The sequence below is a fragment of the Artemia franciscana genome, chromosome 20, assembly GCF_032884065.1.
Source record: "Artemia franciscana chromosome 20, ASM3288406v1, whole genome shotgun sequence".
Taxonomy (NCBI): domain Eukaryota; kingdom Metazoa; phylum Arthropoda; class Branchiopoda; order Anostraca; family Artemiidae; genus Artemia; species Artemia franciscana.
The window spans coordinates 8960497-8981074 of NC_088882.1; the positions used below are offsets into that span (position 1 = coordinate 8960497).

General features: G+C 36.8%; 1 non-coding gene across 1 annotated transcript; it reads right to left on the bottom strand.

Moving 5' to 3' along the window:
* Positions 1–3366: 3366 nt before the first annotated feature.
* On the bottom strand, positions 3367–3555 carry LOC136040437 (U2 spliceosomal RNA). The gene has a single exon (XR_010620727.1). It is a non-coding gene; the product is annotated as a U2 spliceosomal RNA (small nuclear RNA).
* Positions 3556–20578: the final 17023 nt, after the last annotated feature.

Genomic DNA, 20578 nt, shown 5'->3' on the forward strand with positions numbered 1-20578 from the left:
TTACTTTGATACCTTGTTTACTTTGATATTTTTTTACTTGTTTTTGTTTTTACTTTGGTATTGTTACTTTGATACTAGTTTTGAAACTTTGATGAAAGTTTGATGATGAAAAGAAAAATGATTTTGAAATTAGGAATTCTTTAAAACTTGAAAGTTTTTGCAATAATAAATGATAAAAATTAAATAAAGAAAAACTTTCCGAAAAAGAAGTTTTCAAAAAAAATTTAAGGCCAGAAACTTAAAATCATCAGATAAAAACACCTGTTAAAACTCAAACTCAAAAAGACCGGAAATTAATATTAAAGAACAAATGAAACCCAGCAGCAATTAAATAAACAGTCATAGAAAAAAACATACAACAAGTTCTAGTATAATGAATAAATAAATCTCAAAACGATTAATGCTTAAATTGAATATACAAATAAAGTTTAAAACGAAAAAAAATATTTTGGTATTGAAGTATAAATGAAACCAACAACGAACATAAATTAACTAGACAATCAGTGCAAACAAACATACAATATATACTAATATAAATGAATAAATAAATTTTAAAACGCGTTGAACTTAAATTGAATATGCAGATTGAGCTTGAAACGAACAAAAATCACTACAAGGAAAAGTTTGAGTATTGCCTCTTTCTCTCACTATAAAAGTCCGACACCTACTGCGTCATTGGCATTTTACTGAAAACGAATTATATTGCATATTTTTTCTTTTGTACTTAAAACAAACATTAAAATGACACTAAAATTTTGAACCGATGAGCTTTCAGCAATTAATATCCTTATAACTCAAACATTCCCTTTTACTGTATTAGATCTTTCCAAGACTCTTCAAGACAAATGTAATTTCACTACAAACAAGACTTTGGATTCTGCCCCCCTTCCTTTACTGTAAAACCCTAAAGCCTAATACGTCATTGGAGCTTCACTGAAAACGAATTATATCACAAATATTTTCTTTTCCAGTTATTACAGCATTGGAAGTGAAAATAAAAATGACAAAGAAATAAAATCTTGAAATGATGATCATTCAACAACTAATATCATTATATGTCAACTATTCAATTTGATTTTACCCGTTCTTTTCAAGACTGTTCAAGACACATATAGTTTTCAATAAAGGACCAATGACTCAATAGGCTTCAGCCTTTGATATTGAGAGAAGGAGGAGATACCCGAACTCTTGTTTGTAGTAACTTTTGTTCGGTTTAAGCTTGATTTGCATATCCGATTAAATTGCACTCGATTTGATATTTATTAATTCATTCATATTAGCATCTATTGTGTGTTCAGGGCTGCTAATTTTTTTTTTTAGGAGTGTGTCATATTTTTTCCGAAAATGTGCTTTTTGTGTCATCTCAGATTCCATAATGTGTCATAAAATGTGTCATATATTTCTGCTACAAGTGGTATCATATTTAATTGTCAAATCTTTATTTAGAGTTTTGAATATATAATCTTTTCCAAATCAGTTGAAAAACGAGTAAACTTAACCTTATCCTATTATCTTGAGATCACGACCTTTTTATGGCGTCACGAAAGAAATGGAAACATTCGATTAAATTAATGTTATACTAAATGAATTTGCGTTTGGGCGGCCAACGTGGCAAGTGTACATTTATAGAAGTTTTACGGACAATCAATTCTGACAGTAAATTGAAAATAGACTTTTCGGATGACGTCCTAATCGTAATCGGCTCTATACGTAATCGGCTAAGCTTTTTATTTACTAAATATGTAAGCTATTCAACCAGCTTCAATCTAGTATTTTTTGTCATATTTGTTGGTGCCTTTTTAAGCCAGATGGATTATTCTGAAGGAAAGACATCTGTGGAAATTTATAATCTTGTCCGAGATGGGATACCCCTCCTCTACTCCTAAAGTTGGGAGTTGCTGCTTATGCATACAGCTTTTGTAAACTGCATGCTGCTTACTTTTTATTACTAAGAAAGTACCAGTTGGCTATATCAAATACTCAATCAAGAAGCCAATTAAGCTCAGATATTCAGCGTGCATTTTGATTTGAAATTTCTGCCTTTCGCTGTTTTCTTCGCGTGGTTTAAATTTTAAATATGGTGATGGATCTGTCCTGTATTCCGCACTGTTTGTGTACTACTGCCACCGTTAGGTAGCGCTATTCCCTTCCATTAATTTGTAGCTTTTATGGAGGTAGAAAATTGAAATTTTACTTTTCTTTTATTACCATTTAAAAAACAAGACTTGGATGACAAAAATGTGTCTTTTTTTGGAAAATGTGTCTTTTTTGTCGATTGTGTCATTTTTTATTGAAAAATGTGTCATTTTTGTCGATTGTATCATCATCACGACTAAATGTGTTATTGTGTCACACAACATCAAATTGTGTCAATTTGGCAGCCCAGTGTGTGTTTGTTTGCATTGATTGTTTATTTTATTTCTGTTTCTTTTGAATTTTATTATACTACAATAGCAATTTTTTTTATTTTAAGCTTTATTTGTATATTTAATTTAACACAAGACTAAGAAAAACAAAATGTGTTTATTTAAGAAATATTCTGGAGAAAAATTTAGAACCATTTTCTATAAAGTGTACGCTTAACTTCCGACTTGGGTATATAAAAATAAATCCTAGTAAATCCTCATGGGTTTTTTTTACAGCACTTGGTATTAACCAAGTGACATATAGAAATCGCCAATTCTGTCGGTCTGTCTGTCTGTCGGTCTGTCTGTCGGTCCCGGTTTTACTACTTTAGGCCCTTCCAGGTAAGCTAGGACGATGAAATTTTTTAATAGTGTCCAATGATCAAATTCACTTAGTCTTAACAGCCTCAAATTGTATAGTGAAAAATTGTATTGTGAAAAGGAAATCAGGGGTTTCTCACTCTGTTATCAATTTGACTGAAAAGTCGAAACTATTGATTTCTGAGAACCCAGTGACCGTTCTACTGACTATGCCAATTATTTTCTCTTCTTACAACTATAGGGGGCTTTAGTCATTACTACTATCAACAACTCACCGCAGAACCAAGCTGTCTGAGGCAAAAAAAAAATCACTTCAGTAATTATAATCGAATATTGGTTCAATTTAAATTTCAGCACTTTATATTTACGAACTATTTTCAATAAAGATCCACGGGCCTTGGATGCAGCTTGGGTGCCTTAAATTAATTATGGCGACTACTCGTTGACTTTTTCACCATTAATTTTTGTAAATTATGTACATTGAAAAACATTTGAGAAACATTGAGTTTCTTCTTTTTTTGCATGTGGAAAAAAAATGATTTCCAATATATCCAAGGACTAAGTAACTACAGGCAGAATCTCTTTTAAATTTGAATAACGTATAATTGATTAGAGTTCATGGACTTTGCTTTCCCCTCGAAAGGGGTGGGTCGATCCCTGAGGCACGGCAATACCAAGTCAGCGCGTGAAGGGAGCGGACAAGCCCCGACATCCCTCCGGTTTTCAAAATCAGTTTGGTATTCTGGGCCCCGTGTAAGGGCCGTATCAAGTATTAATCTATAAGAGCAGATGCTACAATTTGATTTTAGCCAAAAGGCCGAAAAGCGATAATTCAACAAGAATGGTCAAAGACATTATAAGGATGCGAGTAAGCTAACAAAGTTTGTCGCTAAATTAGTTTCAGTTGCAACCCTCAAATAACGGTCCTTAGATTTTATAAACAGTATGAAACATTTCCCATAATATCAAAGTTTCTCTCAATATATTAACGGTAAACGGAAAATTTTTCAATCAAGACTTGGACAAAATTTTCACTCAAGAAGCTAAGATCAGAAAAGATATCACCTTAAATCAGAGATATATTCTCTTGGCCCTTTAGCTGACAATGATCGGAACCAGAATTGACGAATGACGTTAATTCAAGGCAATTAAGGAGGTGGGGGACAGAGAAAGCGGGTCGGAACCAGCATTGACGAACGATGTTAATTCACGGCAATTAAGGGGGTGGGGGAGAGGACAATTCTCTTGGGTTTTCACTTTCTTTTACAAAAATAACAAAAAAAAACACCTGCATTTACAATAAAAATTGACAATCCACCAGTTGACACCACTGGTATTGATCAACAGCGTCATTTCATGGAAACTAGGGGACAAGCCCGGATCTAGGGAGCTAATCCCCGATTTTTTTTTTTGTCCGACTCGTTAAAACGTACCACAAAGCATTTAAACAAGTTTTGGATGGGTTTTGATTTTTTCTTATCCCTCCATCAAAAATGATTTCTAGATACAGCCCAAGGTGGAGGGGGCGAAAGAGTATTCTTCAGGGTCCACGGAGGGGAATCTTGGTGTCTTTTCAAATTCTTTAACAAAAATACAAAGCAAAATCAAGCCCTTTTCCAATGATTATACCAGAAAAAGATTTTTTTGAATGTAAGAGGGGGAATGCAGGAAAAACATCTTGCAGAGAAAATTTCCTTCCCTTAATTATAGCCCCTGGTTTCCATATCTGCTACATGGTAACAATGCAAGCTATATTAAGACATTATTAAATTTGCTTCAAGTATGGACACAAAAGCTGACTTCCACCATTCATAGTGAGGACACCTAAATTCGTTTAACCAGTGTTATAATTTGTTCGTGTCATGCCGGATGCAGAAGATAGTTTGGATTAGCGTGCTGTATACCTAATTTGGATAATATCTGGCCCTGTTTAAAGCTGGGGGTCGCCCCCTTGGGCGTAAGTCTTTGTCTAATGTTAATTAGAGTTATTAATTTCTTGCAATCAATGCGAACGGATGTCAATGCTTGTAACGACCTTCTTGATTTGTGAGAAGATTTAACCTATGCGGCTTTTGGCGAAGTTTTCGTTGGTGACAAAGATTTATCTTTCTTGGACTATTTGATTTGGAACTGCGCGTGAAGTACACTGTTGAGTGCCGTGCAGATTTGAAGGGGGGCTGACCTCACAAAGGTTGGATTGATATCCACTCGGATGCACTAGTGAGGCTCGGCCCTCACTTAAAGCTAAGTTTTTTTCTTCTCTTCATCTTATATTTTTGTAGTTTATTCAGTGGTTATTCATCCCAGTTTCAAAATGAGTCCAAATGTTCCGGTCAACGCCAAACCAGGGAATCTCTTTCTAGCTAGATTTGCAGGCTACCCATTATGGCCAGTTCGGATTCTGGAGTCTTTCTCCGCTTCGAAAGGGCCAAAAAGTATCACGTTTTCTGCTACGGAAGAAAAACATGATCGCCAATTAGTTACTTCTGAGCAGCTTGTCAGTTATAAAGATAATGTAACAGAAGCTTCAGCCAAGAAAACGAGAGGAGTAGATGCTGCATTTGATGAATTACGTGATTATCCGGATGTTTATAAACAGTATCTGAAGGGTTCAAATACTGCCGCTGATTGTGCAGCAGAATTGCCAAATCTTGTTAATGTTACCGAACAGGACTTGCTCGCTACAAAGAAAACTTTATCAGAGACAATTGAACAGAAAATAGCCGAAAAACTGAAATCGACCGGATCAACTCCAGCGGCTAGTACTGCCAAGTTCCGACAAAGACCATGGTTTCAGAAATACATGATGCGATCATAGTAGAATTTAGCCCAAAGTTTAAGATCATTGAGAAACAGCTCAAAGGTTGCTTTCATGCTATTGAAATCCATGAGAACAGGGTAACTCAAAGCTCAAGAGACAATGCTCTGTGTGAAGGGAAAAGAGAATCTACAGGCAATTCTCCATGTGAAGGGAGACCAAGAAAATGGTCTGTGAGGAAGAAAAAGCCTGGAGCCTAAGTGCAAATATAAAACAAAATCCCTGTGATTTACCACCTCAAAGATTTATCTTCGTTGATACATTTGGGGAGTCTGAAGTATGACATTCTAACAGGGTTACTAATGATTCATTGGTCTTTATATATATATATATATATATATATATATATATATATATATATATATATATATATATATATATATATATATATATATATAAATATATAATATATATATATATATATATATATATATATATATATATATATATATATATATATATATATAACATATTTTGGTACAAGGAATTGGGGTGGTCAGGACTGGCCCTTGTTTCATTAGCAGGAGCCTAAGTGCAAATATGAAACAAAATCCCTGTGATTTACCACCTCAAAGTTTTATCTTCATTGATAAATTTGGGGAGTCTGAAGTATGGTATTCTAACAGGCTGATTAATGAGTCATTAGTCAATATATATATATATATATATATATATATATATATATATATATAATATATATATATATATATATATATATATATATTTGAATCTTTCACTGAAGAATTGAGTAACTACTTCTGGATTTTATTCTTGCAGCATAGCCACGTAATTTATTTATGCTAAAAAGTAAAGGACAAATCACTGCTCAAGAAATAAAAACAAAACTAACTCAAATCCATACAAAATATAATCCACACAAATCCATGCATATATATATATATATATATATATATATATATATATAATATATATATATATATATATATATATATGTATATATATATATATATATATATATATATATATATATATATATATATATATATATGCATATATATATATGTATATATACATATGCATTTATATATATATATATATATATATATATATATATATATATATATATATATATATATATATATATAATAGTATATAACAGTTACTATTTTTAAGCAATGGACAACTTTCTAAACTTAAAAAGGCACTTAGCTTCTACGATAGGGATTTCTGATTGTTTTGTACTGAGGAAGGGAGATGATTCAAAAGTTTGCAGTTTAATTTCAAAATATCCCAGCTCTCATTGAACCGTTAGATAATTACATAGGGTACTTAGTTCTGAAGGAGGAACGGATAGACACACCATCACAAAAATAGAAAGACAGAGGGAGAGAAAGAGAGAGAGAAAAAAACACACACACAAACACACAGAATGTCCTTACGCTAAAGTTTTTTTTAGCACATTCGAGAAAGCTTATTACTCTTATTAAACAACCCGTGTGTTTGCGGTTACAAAACACGAATTTTAGATATTCTTGAAAGAGCTCGAACTGATTCAATTAAGGATTGATAGGATTTTCTTGAGTAAGGGTTGATAGGACTATCTTTTCAAGAAGAAGCATAGAGATCTTACGGTTTGAGGCGTAAGCCACTAGACCCCTTGTGATACCCGCAGGGGCGTAGCTTCAGCATTTTTATTTGGGGGAGGGGCAAGAGGGGCCTATATTCAGAGAGTCAATGGGTTTGGGCTAAATAATGCTTACCCTCCTCTAAACGACGTCACTGGATACCAGGGAGCCCCTCATCGATTTTTTTTTTCAGGAAATCCAATGGGAAGCTCTCCTACCCTTAGCTCTAATTGCTTTAAATGTACTAGGGTTGTAGTCCTATAACTGAATACAGTATTGGAAATCATAGATGTGAGACGAGAGATGGAAAGTTGTAAACACTAATAACGTAGAGTGGATAACCCCTAGCTTAGTTTCTAATACAGAAATAAGAAACTGTTCCCAAATTCAATAGCAGTTTTAAGGCGTAAATTGAATAAATCTCAATGTCTATGTTTAATATAGCTACATTTTCGGAAAGTTTGGGAATACGAAGGTACCATTGTTTAATTATTGCATAAATTTAATGACTCTTATTTGAAAGTTTACTACTTTAAAATTAATAGTTATGTTAACAGTATTTTTATAATATTACTGACATCCCAGACGAAAATATTTAATTGTTTTCTTTTTGAAAATCTTCCTATCGAAGCTAGTTGTGCGTTAAAGCTATTCCTCAAACTGGAATTTCCTGGTCCAGGAGAATGCAGTGGTGTTCCTTCGTTTTTTATTGATTTCATGTTTGGTAATTATTTGTCGTTTCCAAATGTTAGGACTATACTCATTGATTGTCCATTTTAAACTATGGACTTGGATTTCTGTAAAGAAAACGGATTAATGAAATGGCAATATTTTCAAAAGAAAATAGAAAGAAATAGCATTTAAATTGTCTGATCTAAAATGAGGTCTGTAGCATGGAGTTTTATTCGAGATGGGGGGGATGGGGGTATAATAGACAAATTAAACTTAAAAAAAAACTTGCACTTAGTTCTGATCCTCAGTGTAGTAGTGGTGGGGGTATCAGAACACGTTTCCCAGAGGACCGGGAAAGTACCCCCTTTGTCGATTTAAATTTTTCCAGTGGTTACTCCTTTCTTTCGGCCAATTTCAGGCGGGAATCCCCACTCATCTCTTTTTATTCACATGCAGTGAAAAATAGATATGTTTAAGTATTTTTTCACCTTTATAGGGGAAGGGGTAGGAGAATTTGAAAGTACTAAATCTCTCTGACGACAATGCTCGAACTCAATGCGGGAAAAGAAATACAGAAAACTAACTTTTCGACTTGTACTTCAAGGATGATTTTATTACTTTGGGCTCATGTTCCTTAACATTGTATTTGTTTTTCTTTTTGATGCAACGCTGGGCTATAAAAATATAATGTTTGGATATATTCGTTCAAAGTGGAATTGTATCTCCCTAATTTGTTATTTTTGCGCTTCTCTATAGCGTAGGTAGCCAGTGTGCTCAAGTAATTTTGGCTAGAAACAAAAGAAAATATACCTATCAAAAGTTAAGGTCCTGAAAAAATTTGTATTATTTTTCAAAAACGGGTAAACACACCCTAAGAATCTTAGTGAAAATCTCATCATCAGATTCAGCATATCAGAGAACCCTACTGCAGAGGTTTCAAGCTCCTATCCGCAAAAATGTTGAATTTTGTATTTTTTGCCAGAAGAAACATCAAAGATGTTTCTTTGTTATGCCACCTTTGGTGATTTTTTTTGTTTGGTTTGGTTATTTTACTATATTTAAGTTCAAAATACAGTGAGGCAAATTCTGATGAAAAATGCTATTCAACAGGCTTGATTGTCAGGTAGACAATGTAATAGAGAGAAGTCGTAGGATGTAGGAAACTCGACTTGATTTTATGTTTGTTGCAGGTTCATAAAATATATTTTTTCTGTTTAGCCTAATTCACATCCTAAGTATCAACATATTTCTAGTCTTCAACTACTATAATAAGCAGAGGTGGGATATACTCTGGATGATATTAAATAAAAAAAAAACTATTTTTTTTAAACTGAAAGAAAAGTGCGACATTAAAACGTAAAACGGACAGAAAGTATTCCGAATATGAAAGTGGCTGTCACCTCCTCAATGCCCCGCTCTTTAAGCTAAAATTTGACTCTTTCTAACTACTCTAATTCTTAAAACAATTAAACCCTTTAGCGTAAAGAGCAGGACATTGAGGAGGGGACAGCCTCTTTCAAATACGGAATAATTTCCGTTCGTTTTAAGTTTTAATGTCGCACCTTACTTTCGGTTTAAAAAACAAGAGCTAAGAGCTCATATGGCACTTGTGACGAGGCAAGGAGAGCTAAGAGCCAACTGACACGCCTACCAATTTTCATCGTCCTAGCACGTCCAGAAGTACCAAACTCGCCAAATCACTGAACCCCTCGCCCCAACTCCCCCAAAGAGAGCGGATCCGTTCCAGTTACGTCAATCCTGTATCAAAGACATTTGCTTATTCTATCCATCAAGCTTCATCCCGATTCCTCCACTCCAAGTGTTTTTCCAAGATTCCCCCCCCAACTCCTCCCAATATCAAAAGATCTGGTCGGGATTTGAAATAACAGCTCTGAGACATCAATTCCTTCTAAATATCAAATTTCATTAAGATCCGATCACCTATTCGTAAGATAAAAATACCCCAATTTTCACGTTTCCCAAGAATTCCGGTTTCCCGCTCCAACTCCCCCCAATGTCACAGGATCTGGTCGCAATTTAAAATTAGAGCTTTAAAGCACAAGATCTTTCTAAATATTAAATTTCATTAAGATCTGGTCACCCTATCGTAAGTTGCAAATACCTCAATTTTCAAAATTACCCCCCCCCCAACTGCCCCCCCAATGACGCTGGATCCGGTTGAGATTTAAAATAAGAGATCTGAGTTACGAGGTCCTTCTAAATATGAAGTTTCATGAAGACCTGATCACTCCTTCGTAAGTTAAAAATGCGTCATTTTTTCTAATTTTTTATAATTGACCCCCCCCCCCCCCAATAGAGCGGATCTGTTCCGATTATTTAAATCACGTAACTAAGACTTCTGCTTATTTTTCCCACCAAGTTTCATCCCGATCCCCCCAATCTCAGCGTTTTCCATGATTTTAGGTTCCTCCACCCAAAACTCCCCCCAATGTCCCCAGATCCTGTCGGGATTTAAAATAAGAGCTTTAAGATACGATATCCTTGCAAATATCAAATTTCATTAAGATCTGATCACCCGTTTGAAAGTTAGAAGTACCTCATTTTTTCTATTTTTTTCAGAATTAGCCCCCCCCCCAACTACCCCAAAGAGAGCAGATCCGTTCCGGTTGTGTCAATCATGTATCTAGGACTTGTGCTTATTTTTCCCACCAAGTTTCATTCCGATCCCTCCACTCTAAGTGTTTTCCAAGATTTTAGGTGTCCCCCTCCCAACTCCCCCCCCCCAATGTCACCAGATCCGGTCGGGATTTAAAATATGAGCTCTGAGACACAATATTCTTCTAAATATCAAAGTTCATTGAGATCCGATCACCCGTTCGTAAGTTAAAAAAAAACTCATTTTTTCAAATTTTTCAGAATTACCCCCCCCCCTCCCAACTACCCCAAAGAGAGCGTATCCGTTCCGATTATGTCAATCATTATCTAGGACTTGTGAGTATTTTTCCCACCAAGTTTCATCCCGATCCCTCCCCTCTAAATGTTTTCCAAGATCTGTCTCCCCCTCCCGACTCCCCCCCCCCCAATGTGACCAGATCCGGTCGAGATTCAAAAAGAGAGCTCTGAGACACGATATACTTCTAAATATCAAATTTCATTGAGATCCGATCACCCGTTCGTAAGTTGAAAATGCCTCATTTTTTCTAATTTTTCAGAATTAAACCCCCCCCCCCATACTATCTCAAAGAGAGCGGATCCGTTCCAGTTATGTCAATCATGTATCTAGGACTTGTGCTTATTTTTCCCACCAAGTTTCATCCCGATCCCTCCACTCTAAGTGTTTTCCAAGATTTTAGGTTTCGTCCTCCCAAATCCCCCCCTAATGTCACCAGATCAGGTCGGGATTTAAAATAACAGCTCTGAGGCGCGATATCCTTCCAAACATCTAATTTCATTAAGATCTGATCAACCGTTCGTAAGGAAAAAATACTTCATTTTTTCTGTTTTTTTTCCGAATTAACTGGCCCCCGACTCTTCCCAGATGGTCAAATCGGAAAAACGACTATTTCTAATTAAATCTGGTCTGGTCCCTGATACGGCTGCCAAATTTCATCGTCCTAGCTTACCTGGAAGTGCCTAAGGTAGCAAAACCGGGACCGACAGACAGACCGACAGAATTTGCGATTGCTAGCCTATATGTCACTTGGTTAATACCAAGTGCCATAAAAACTTGTTTTTCTATTTAATCTCATCCAGAGTTAATCCCATATCCGCTTATTATAGTAGTTGAAAACTAGAACTATGTTTATACTTAGGATATGAAAATAGAATAGATATATTTTCTGAACCAGCAACAAACATAAAATCGAGCCGAGTGTCGTAGATCCTACAACTACTCTTTAATATATTGTCTTTGAATTTCCTTCCTTATTAATATAGGTAGCACGGTTTAAGTCAGCCGCCCTTATCGGCTGTTTTGATATGCAGTAACTTCACTATCCATTGACAATCAAATCTTGTGAATAGTATTTTTTGTCAGAATTTGCCTCACTGTCTTTGAACTTAAATATAGTAAAATCACTAATCCAAACGAAAAAAATCATCCAAGGTAGCAAACCTGCGTGGGTTTTGTTTCTTAAATGAATTCTATATTTATATGGCTCGCAGGCCTTTAGCAATGACTTCCATATTTTTTGAATTATTGTTTCAACTATTCTAACAAAATTCCTTCTGTTGAAATTTTTGAGCTATTTCTGTGCTCCCATGATTGAAAGACCATGAGCCCACTTTATGCTTTCACATTTGCTTCTTTTAGGGGTTGTTTCCCCCTATTTTCTAAAATAAGGCAAATTTTCTCGGGCTCGTTATATTTGTTAACTTGCAGGTCTTTAGCAATGACCAGTGTTGCCAGATGTAGCAAAATTATGCGGAACGTAGCATAATTAGGAACCAAAAGCATTCAATCATAATCCTCCTTAAGATAACATAATTGTAGCATAATCTAAGACGATGTAGAACAACTCATAACGTCACATCAATAAAACGAACACCAAATATGGTTTATCGAATTTTTCGACCCAACTAAAGTAAAATTTTCGGCACAGCGACAGACTACGATACATCTGGTATTTTTTTGTTCTGATCCTGTGGTCTATGGTCTATGGCAAAGAAAAGCACACGCAAGATATTTGAATTTAAAGACATGTGGTGATCGGATGCATTGGATTGGTGAAGATGATTGTTTGATGAAATTTTGGAAATCACTAAGTCACTAGGTGTTGTAGTGAACCGATTTCCAAGTCTCACGCCAAAACTCACAGAAATTGACTCCCAGTGGCGCAAGCTGCCATATTCTTTTAGTGACTCCGAAAAGATAGATATGAACAAAATTACTAAAGACTTGATGTGGAGAAAAAATACGCGAAATGCGAAACTTTACTGACGAAAGAGTTTTTCCCAATCTGGCAGAACTTGCTGAGAGGGTTCTCTCCCTACCGCATTCGAATGCAGACTCAGAAAGAATTTTTTCCAGTGATGTCAAGACAAAAAAGTGGAAAAGGTAGAAGAAAGAAAGTATTGAACCCGTGCTGGTCACAAAATCGCGACTAAGAACGAAAATAAAGTTTGCTACAAATATGTCCCTACAGACAATCAGATCAAGCTCCACAATTCCGAGAACCTCTACGTAGCCACCCCACCCCCTGGTAAAGAGGTCGAATCCAAAAGCAAAGATGAAGAAGATCATTGAATATAAACCACATTTTTTACTTCTTTTTTTTATGTATCTGTAGTAAAATTTTGATGATGTAAAGAAACTATGTTTTTCAAATGCCGCCAACCACTTCGAGAAGAAAGACGACTTGCAAAAAGACAAAAAATGTGGACATAAAAAAAACTTTTTACTTATTTTCTATGCTATTTTACCTTTTTCTTTGCCTCCTTTGTTTATACCCCGCTTTTGTTCCCTTAGCGGGTTAAAAATAAATTATTAGGCTATTATTATCAGATTATATTCTATTCAGAACCTTTATTAAGATAAGACACAATTCCAATTGTCTTAACTGATCAACTTTTTCGTGAAACCTGGAAGAATATAGAAGTGTAGCATAAATCTGTCCAAAAAAGCATGATTTTGGGCTCAAAGAAGCATAATCTTCTCCGTCCGATCTGGCAACGACTTCCAATCTTTTTGAATTATTGTTCCAATCATTCTAACATAATTCCTTCTGATGAGATATTTGAGCTCTTTGCGTGCTCCCATTTAGAGGCTCCGGTGTTAGCCAGATCCGATATGGGAGCTCTTCAATAATTGTTTACCAATACTACAAATGCTTTTCTTCCTCTTCATATAATCAGGGCTTCCACTCTCGAATCTCAAAATTCGGGGACAAGTTTAAAAAATTCGGGGAGTTTTCGGGGACAAGTCTTCAAGATTCGGGGAATTTTCGGGGGCAAGTTCAAAATGTAATTTTGTTACAAAATTTGGGAGCCAAAATTGGTTATAGCTTCGTTTTCAGGCTCAAGTAGGACTGGATCCGCGTACTAAATCAAGTTTTTAACAGAGTAGGTTCTAGAGTACAGGATTGGAACCGATAGCTAAAAACGATTTTTGCTGGTATTGCAGACAAAACCTCAGAACTATTTTAAATAAATTAAAAAATAATAGGCTGAATGACACTCTGGAACTTTGTTGCTTTAGGTTCTATATTATCTTTGCTGCAACTGTATAAAGCAACTTTGTTGCTTTAGGTTCTATATTATCTTTGCTGCTTTATTCCCGTAGCACGAAAACGAGATTTTCATGTCATTTATTTTCAGAAAGACGACGAAAATAAAGTAGCCTATAGAAAGGCAATAATCTCATACAAAGCAATAACATGTGCAATGATTTCTTGAAATTAACGAAAATTCTTCGGCAAGCAAACATGAACTTATACCAGAAATTTAATTTTAAAAAATCACCTGAAAGCAAGGAACATAATTAAAACTGAAAACGAATAGAAACGATTACATAGTAAGAGGACTGTCCCCTTCTAAACGGCCATTTATTTATGCTGAAGTTTTTTAGTACTTAAGCTTCACATTTTTCAATTGTTTTGGAAGTTGTTCTTACAGAATAGGGACTAAATCTGAACTTAAGCGTAAAAAAAGGGGGCTATTCCCTTCATATATATATTATTTTTTGTTCATTTTAATGTTGCTCCTTGGGTGTACTTTCAGACGGAGAAAATCTTTTATTTTATTTCAAACATTTTTTTTTAGAAATCTCCACGGAAAAATTATTCCTCTCCCCGGAAAAATCGTCTAGAGCTCTAGACAATTCAATACCGTTAAAAATTTATCCCGGACAAATACCATAAAGGTCTTCATGCGTAAGATTCGGTTTACAGAGATAAACTTAAAATAAATAAAAAGAATTTTGTTTAGGAATCCTGGCCAATCCGTTTTTTCTCTGATTGGTTGAAAATATATACAGGTTTTATTTTCTTGACTGGTGTTTCAAAAGCCTTTTCAGTCCGGCAGTTCTACCTAGCTTCAAACACTTAGGCCTGCTTAAATCCTAGAGTGGAAATCAGCTTTTTCAATTTCTTCTGCACCAAAAAGGCAGTATTTTGAGATGGGAAAGCCAAAAGAATTTTCGAATGATCTAACATGTATTTGCAACAAACCTTGTTTGTACTATACTGTGCAGGAAAAAATAAAGCCTTCAAGTTTCAATTATATTCAATTATACAAAAAAAATATGTAATTGAAAGTTGCCACAAAGAAGCTCAATATCAGTTAAACTAAGCACACTACCTACGACCTAGGGAGCCACAGAACCAGAAATAAGCGTAGCTGCTTCTTCAGCAGTTGCAGAAGCCTTAACATTTGACAGAAGCTTCGTCATTTCAAGGTCAAGGACAAGAGAAGAGGAGATTGAGTCTCTTCATTCCCGTTTTAGTCTTAGCCCCATTACACGCAACCGATATTATCGCCACACAATTTTGTTTATCTGTTTTCAAATCTTTGAGGGTACTGAACAAGCGTTCTGCTGTAACGTTAGAAAATGGCAGTGTACCTATGTAATTATTATTATTATTAATTTATTACCCGTCAAAAACGGAAAAGACGGAGTATATAAAAGAAAAAGAAAGAAAAGCACAAAAATTTAAATACACTTCCACTACAAATATTATAAAATAACACTAGTCCAGGGGTGGTTGGCTCTTAAAACATTGGTACTGAATTTGGAGATTCTTCTCTCTATGGCCATGGAAGGGTTGGTGACCTTATATTTCCTGGAGATGTCGCCATTGCTGTGCCACAAAGGGAGACGCAGGAGAAACTTAGCATATCTGTAAAATGCGATGCAAATGGCTTTCTTTTCGGTAGCTGTGAATATTTTCCAGAAGAGAACCAGAGCAAGCAGATGGGGGGTAGTAAAAGCATTGTATAGCTGGGCAAGGAGAGGACGGTTGAAACGATAGTTATTGGCAACAAGTAATCCGTAAGACCCTCGTAGACGGGAACAGAGGTGGTTTGTCAGTGCTGAGCGTGTGTCCTTCAATGTAGAAGAAATAGGAAGGCCAAGATACGTAAGGGACTGAGAAGGCTTAATCAGAGTGTCGCCAATTTAAACGGAGAGGTTAATTGAAAGCTCATTTTTTGAACCATTGAAAAAAAGAAGTTCTGTTTTAGATTCGTTGAAGGAAAGTCCGATCTGCTTGTTTGCCGCTGGAAGTGAGTCGTAATTTTGTTGAAATAAAGATATCGAACGAGAAACATGAAGAATGTCATCAGCAAAGTTTAGCAGCGAAAGATTAATCCCACGAAGAAAGCACGACGGCTTTATTACTTGCTGTGCTTCGATAATAGCGTTATTAAACAGTGATGGAGAAGTTTTGCCAACTTGACATACGCCTTTCTTGACACTCAGCATTTCTTTAGAAGGATAAATGCCGGACGGAGAGGGGATCAGGATGACAGCCGAGAGCTTGTTGTACATACTGTAAACAGGGGAAAGGATGCAAGAGGAAACATCTCGCTAAAGGGCTTTGAGCAGGATATGGCCATGGATGCAAGTATCGAAGGCTCTACTAACATCAAGTGCTCCAAAGACGAGGAGATCACCATTTTTATCTGCATCAATAAGAAGATTTGCAAGAACGCTGTGAACGTGTTCCCGTCCTGAGTGGTTTTTGAACCCGAACTGATCGTCCGGAGTAGTGCATCGAAGTGCAATTTCATCAAAAATAAGGGATTTAAATAGCTTACAAAAAGTAGTTGAAACGGTGATCAGTCGATATGAAGCGCACTGGTCAGCTGGTTTACCGATTTTGAGAATAGGATGGACCAATCCAACACCAAAGCTGTCTGGAACGATGCCAGTAACGAAAATCATTTGAAATAGCAGAGAAAGGTTCTCTAGGAGAAGATTGCTGGTAAAGCTTAAATGAGTACCAGATATACCATCAATGCCCTTAGATTTCTTTTTTTTTAACTTATCAATTTTGGAACGCATCAAGGACGGAGTGACCAGGACACCAATATCCTTAACTGAAAACTGAAGCTCCTTATCGAGGGCCTGGCAAAAGGTATTGCCTAGATAGGAATTAGGGGCTGAAAATTGGTCTCTGAAGTAGTCGCACCAGTCTTTTTCTGGCATGCAGGGCGGGCCATTGGAAGATTTGTTCTTAGCTCGAAGATGCCATAAAGCAGGAGGCAAATTATCGACAATCTCGCTGGTACGGGCAATTTCATTAGCCTTATGCTATGTGATGGCTTTGAAAAATTTACGTTTCGTGTAAATACGAAGAGCGTTGACTACTCTGGAGCGTGGCTTCCCACAATCTGCCCATAATTGTAGCCAGAATTTTGCTGAATCACATGCGGCCAGGAGATTAGGATTATTCCGCCAGTTACGCACTTCCGTGCCGTGGCGAATTTTGCGGACCGAAACTGCAGTTTTCTCAGCTGTATGGATAGCATGCGTTATCTCAGAACAGTAGATGTTTAGTAGGATGTTTTTTTCTGAGTCTACTGTCATGTTCAGACAACAGAGAAGTGCGAAAGGAGTTCAGATCTTCGACAGCACGTAGTCACATGAACTCTGGTAGGAATCGATGTTAGCAGCTTCCCAGTTGAGGCTGAACAACCATTTAGGTGGAAAATTTGTGGGTGAAGTTTGGGGCAAGGGCTTTATTTGAAAATAATTACAGATTGGCATGTGGTCGGATATGGAGTAATCAAGAAGAAACGTAGTAGTAGAGGTAGGTTTAATCATAGAAGAACAATAGAAATAGTCCAACTTAGACGCGGAGCCAGATTGATGTAGAGGCGCCATTTGGACCGAATCTTGGGGTGGGCATGAACTCCATCTTGCCCCCCCCCTCTCCGACTCATTTCATGTCAAGTAATCATCTAGGAAATGGGCATTTGACAGAACTCGAGAATTTTATTATGTATCTTACCTACTTTTAAAGTTTACAGTGATTAATAGCAAATAGCATAATTACCCCAAGGGTCGTTAAGTAATTACGCTCTTTGGTTAATAGGCGTGCAGTAATTTCAAATCAATTGGACAGAATGGATTATGTTGGACATAATGAATTATTATGGCTGACAAAGGGCCCTTTGTGGTGGAAGCTTGGGCTCCCTGGTAAATCTGGGGAGGGCATTTGCCCCCCCCTGCCCCCCCCCCCCCCCCCAATGGCGTCTCTGGATTGATTTATGTACGTAAAATAACGATCATTTCCAACATAGGTGATACTTGGACAAGCATGGAGCAAGATCTGAGATCTATTGTTTTCAGGCTCAGACGGTTCACAGTTAAAGTCACCAAACAGGAGACAACTTAGGCCTTCATCTTCATATTTTGATACTAGCTTGGCAATAGAAGTACATGTGAGAGAGAACTTCCTCTCAGACATATCATTATGGTAATTAGTAGGAAAATAAACAACGAATATGACCACATTCGAAACTTCAACTGCAAGGAAACTGTCAGACTTAGCAACTAGGTTACCAAGTAGCTCTTTCCGTATCATCAGGGCCAAACCACCTGAAGGCCTACCGCGAGTGGACTTAGCATGGTGGAAAAAGAGATTATGAGAAGACGTGAACTCCAACAGTTGACGACTATCGCTTCACAAGAAATGTTCTTGAAGACCCACCACGTCAAACCGCAAGCAAAGTTCAGACAGTAGGTGATGTTTCGGTAGAACTTTCCCATTGATGTTGCACGATACAATTTTTAAGGTTTCTTCAGGCATTGGAATTATTTAGAAGAGACTGAGTGACAGGACATTTAAAAGTGTAACATGGGTGGTCGGAGGAATTGTAAAGAGCACACTTAAGTGCCTTGGTACAAGGATTATCTTTGGTTGTGGAGTGGCCAGCCTCACCAAACCTGGAACATTTTCGGGTACCTGAGCCCGCAGACGCAAAATGACCATATGACTGGCAAGAAAAGTATTGGGGTGGCAAGCGTTGAAATATACTAATGGGGAGTCTTTCGAACCCTATGATTGGCGGAAAGCGAATAGAAGACTCGAGGTCCTCTTTAGGCTCAAAAAGAAGCTTAAACGAACGGGTGTTTCGGATTTGAGTTGCTTTCAAACAGTTGACAATCAGATCGCATAGGCTATTTTTATTCAGGTCTTTAGGAACATAACGGATAATACCGAAAAAGGAGGGGCATTGGAGTTTAGGCTCGACATCAGGGTTATTCCCGGTTATGCGTGACATAATAGATTCGGCACCACTTTTATTCTTTGTGACTACTTTCCAGGCTTCTCTACTGGGACGAAGCTCGATTATATTCCCACTAACTTCTCCACAAACATGCTCCAGATAAGCTTTACAGGAGTCAGGCTTTTTAAGGTCTAAGGGGGGCTTCTTGAGGATAACTGCATAGGAAGGCTTGGCCGGTGGAGACTAATTGATTCATAGATGTAGCAAGTTTCTCAGCTGCACGGGCTCTTTTCTCACTTTCTATAAAGTCCTTCAAATTATTGGAGATTTCTGTCACTTTTTGAGCAACAATAGCACTCAATTCACCAGGCGTAGTTGGGACCTCCGTAGGATCAAAAATTACGAATTTCGGCAATTTGATCCGGTTAGTCTCACATAACTGGATCAGTTTCAGCATATCTAACACATTATCGGCAATCTTTTGGCGAGCAACGTTGTGACTCGAAGTATTCGAATAGTGCCAAAGTGAATCCTTAGCTTTTATAATAGTATCTTTGTCATAAAATCCCACTGCCTTTTCGCAAATTTCATCAGTCTTATTTGCTTGGAGCGCTCGCGATAAATAATTTAGTAAAGCATTATGCACAAGTCTTTCTTTCTCATTTGACATTATGCTAATTTAGAAGTCCAGACACATTCAATAGGAAAAAATAACTGGTTACTTTTTGGACGCGACAAGAGCTCATTAGTAATCTAGTATTATAGTCAGTAATCTAGTAATAAGTACTAAAATCAGTAATCTAAAACCTTTTTTTAGGTTTTCAAACCTCGGCTTTGTACATGGGTATGTCTGCTTACAGATAAACTTCCAATACTCCTCATCGTACATATGTCTAAACCCGCCAAAGAAACAGTGCTCTGTTCATGGCATTCCCTGTCAATTAGAGCCTATTTCCACGAAGGCAACCCACGACTTCTTAGAAAATTTTCTAAGCTAGGTGGGTTCACGTTTCGAGCATTGACAGGATCAAGTAGACTTGTGAACTCTTAAAAGTCACATTCAAACGTAAAGCGTCTCTGTATCTGGATAATGGCCTCCTAGTAAAAGTCTCTTACTGTTATGTAGACCTTCCTCACCTCCAACTGTGAGATATCTGGACTAGACGACACCAACGATGCCAACTCCTCTTCTGCAGTATACCCGAGATAGACCTTCTGAACGTCAACATAATGGCTCTCGTCTGTTACGTCAAGAGCCAAAAGATCAGTACAGTTTCTGACGTAGGTTCCATCCATATAGTTTATAGCCAAGGTTGCAACAAGCTTAAGTATTTCCGTCTTCAGCTTATAGAAAATTGGTGACTTCGATTGAAACAATACATTAAAGTCGTTCACAAGGCCTAGAGCGTAGTCAACAAACATCATTAGAACCTTAATAAAAGGATTTTTCAGATCACTAAGGTCAAGTTCGTTGTCATGGGTGGGATCATGAAAATTGGCACTAGTGAAATAGGGGGACAATGCCCTCCACTGTTCAAGGATTCTTCGCACACATGCATGGAGGGACAGCCACTAGGCTGTCCTGCAGTACTGCAAGTGCTGCAACTCGCTTAGCGCTCATAGAGAAATGACTATATACGTGG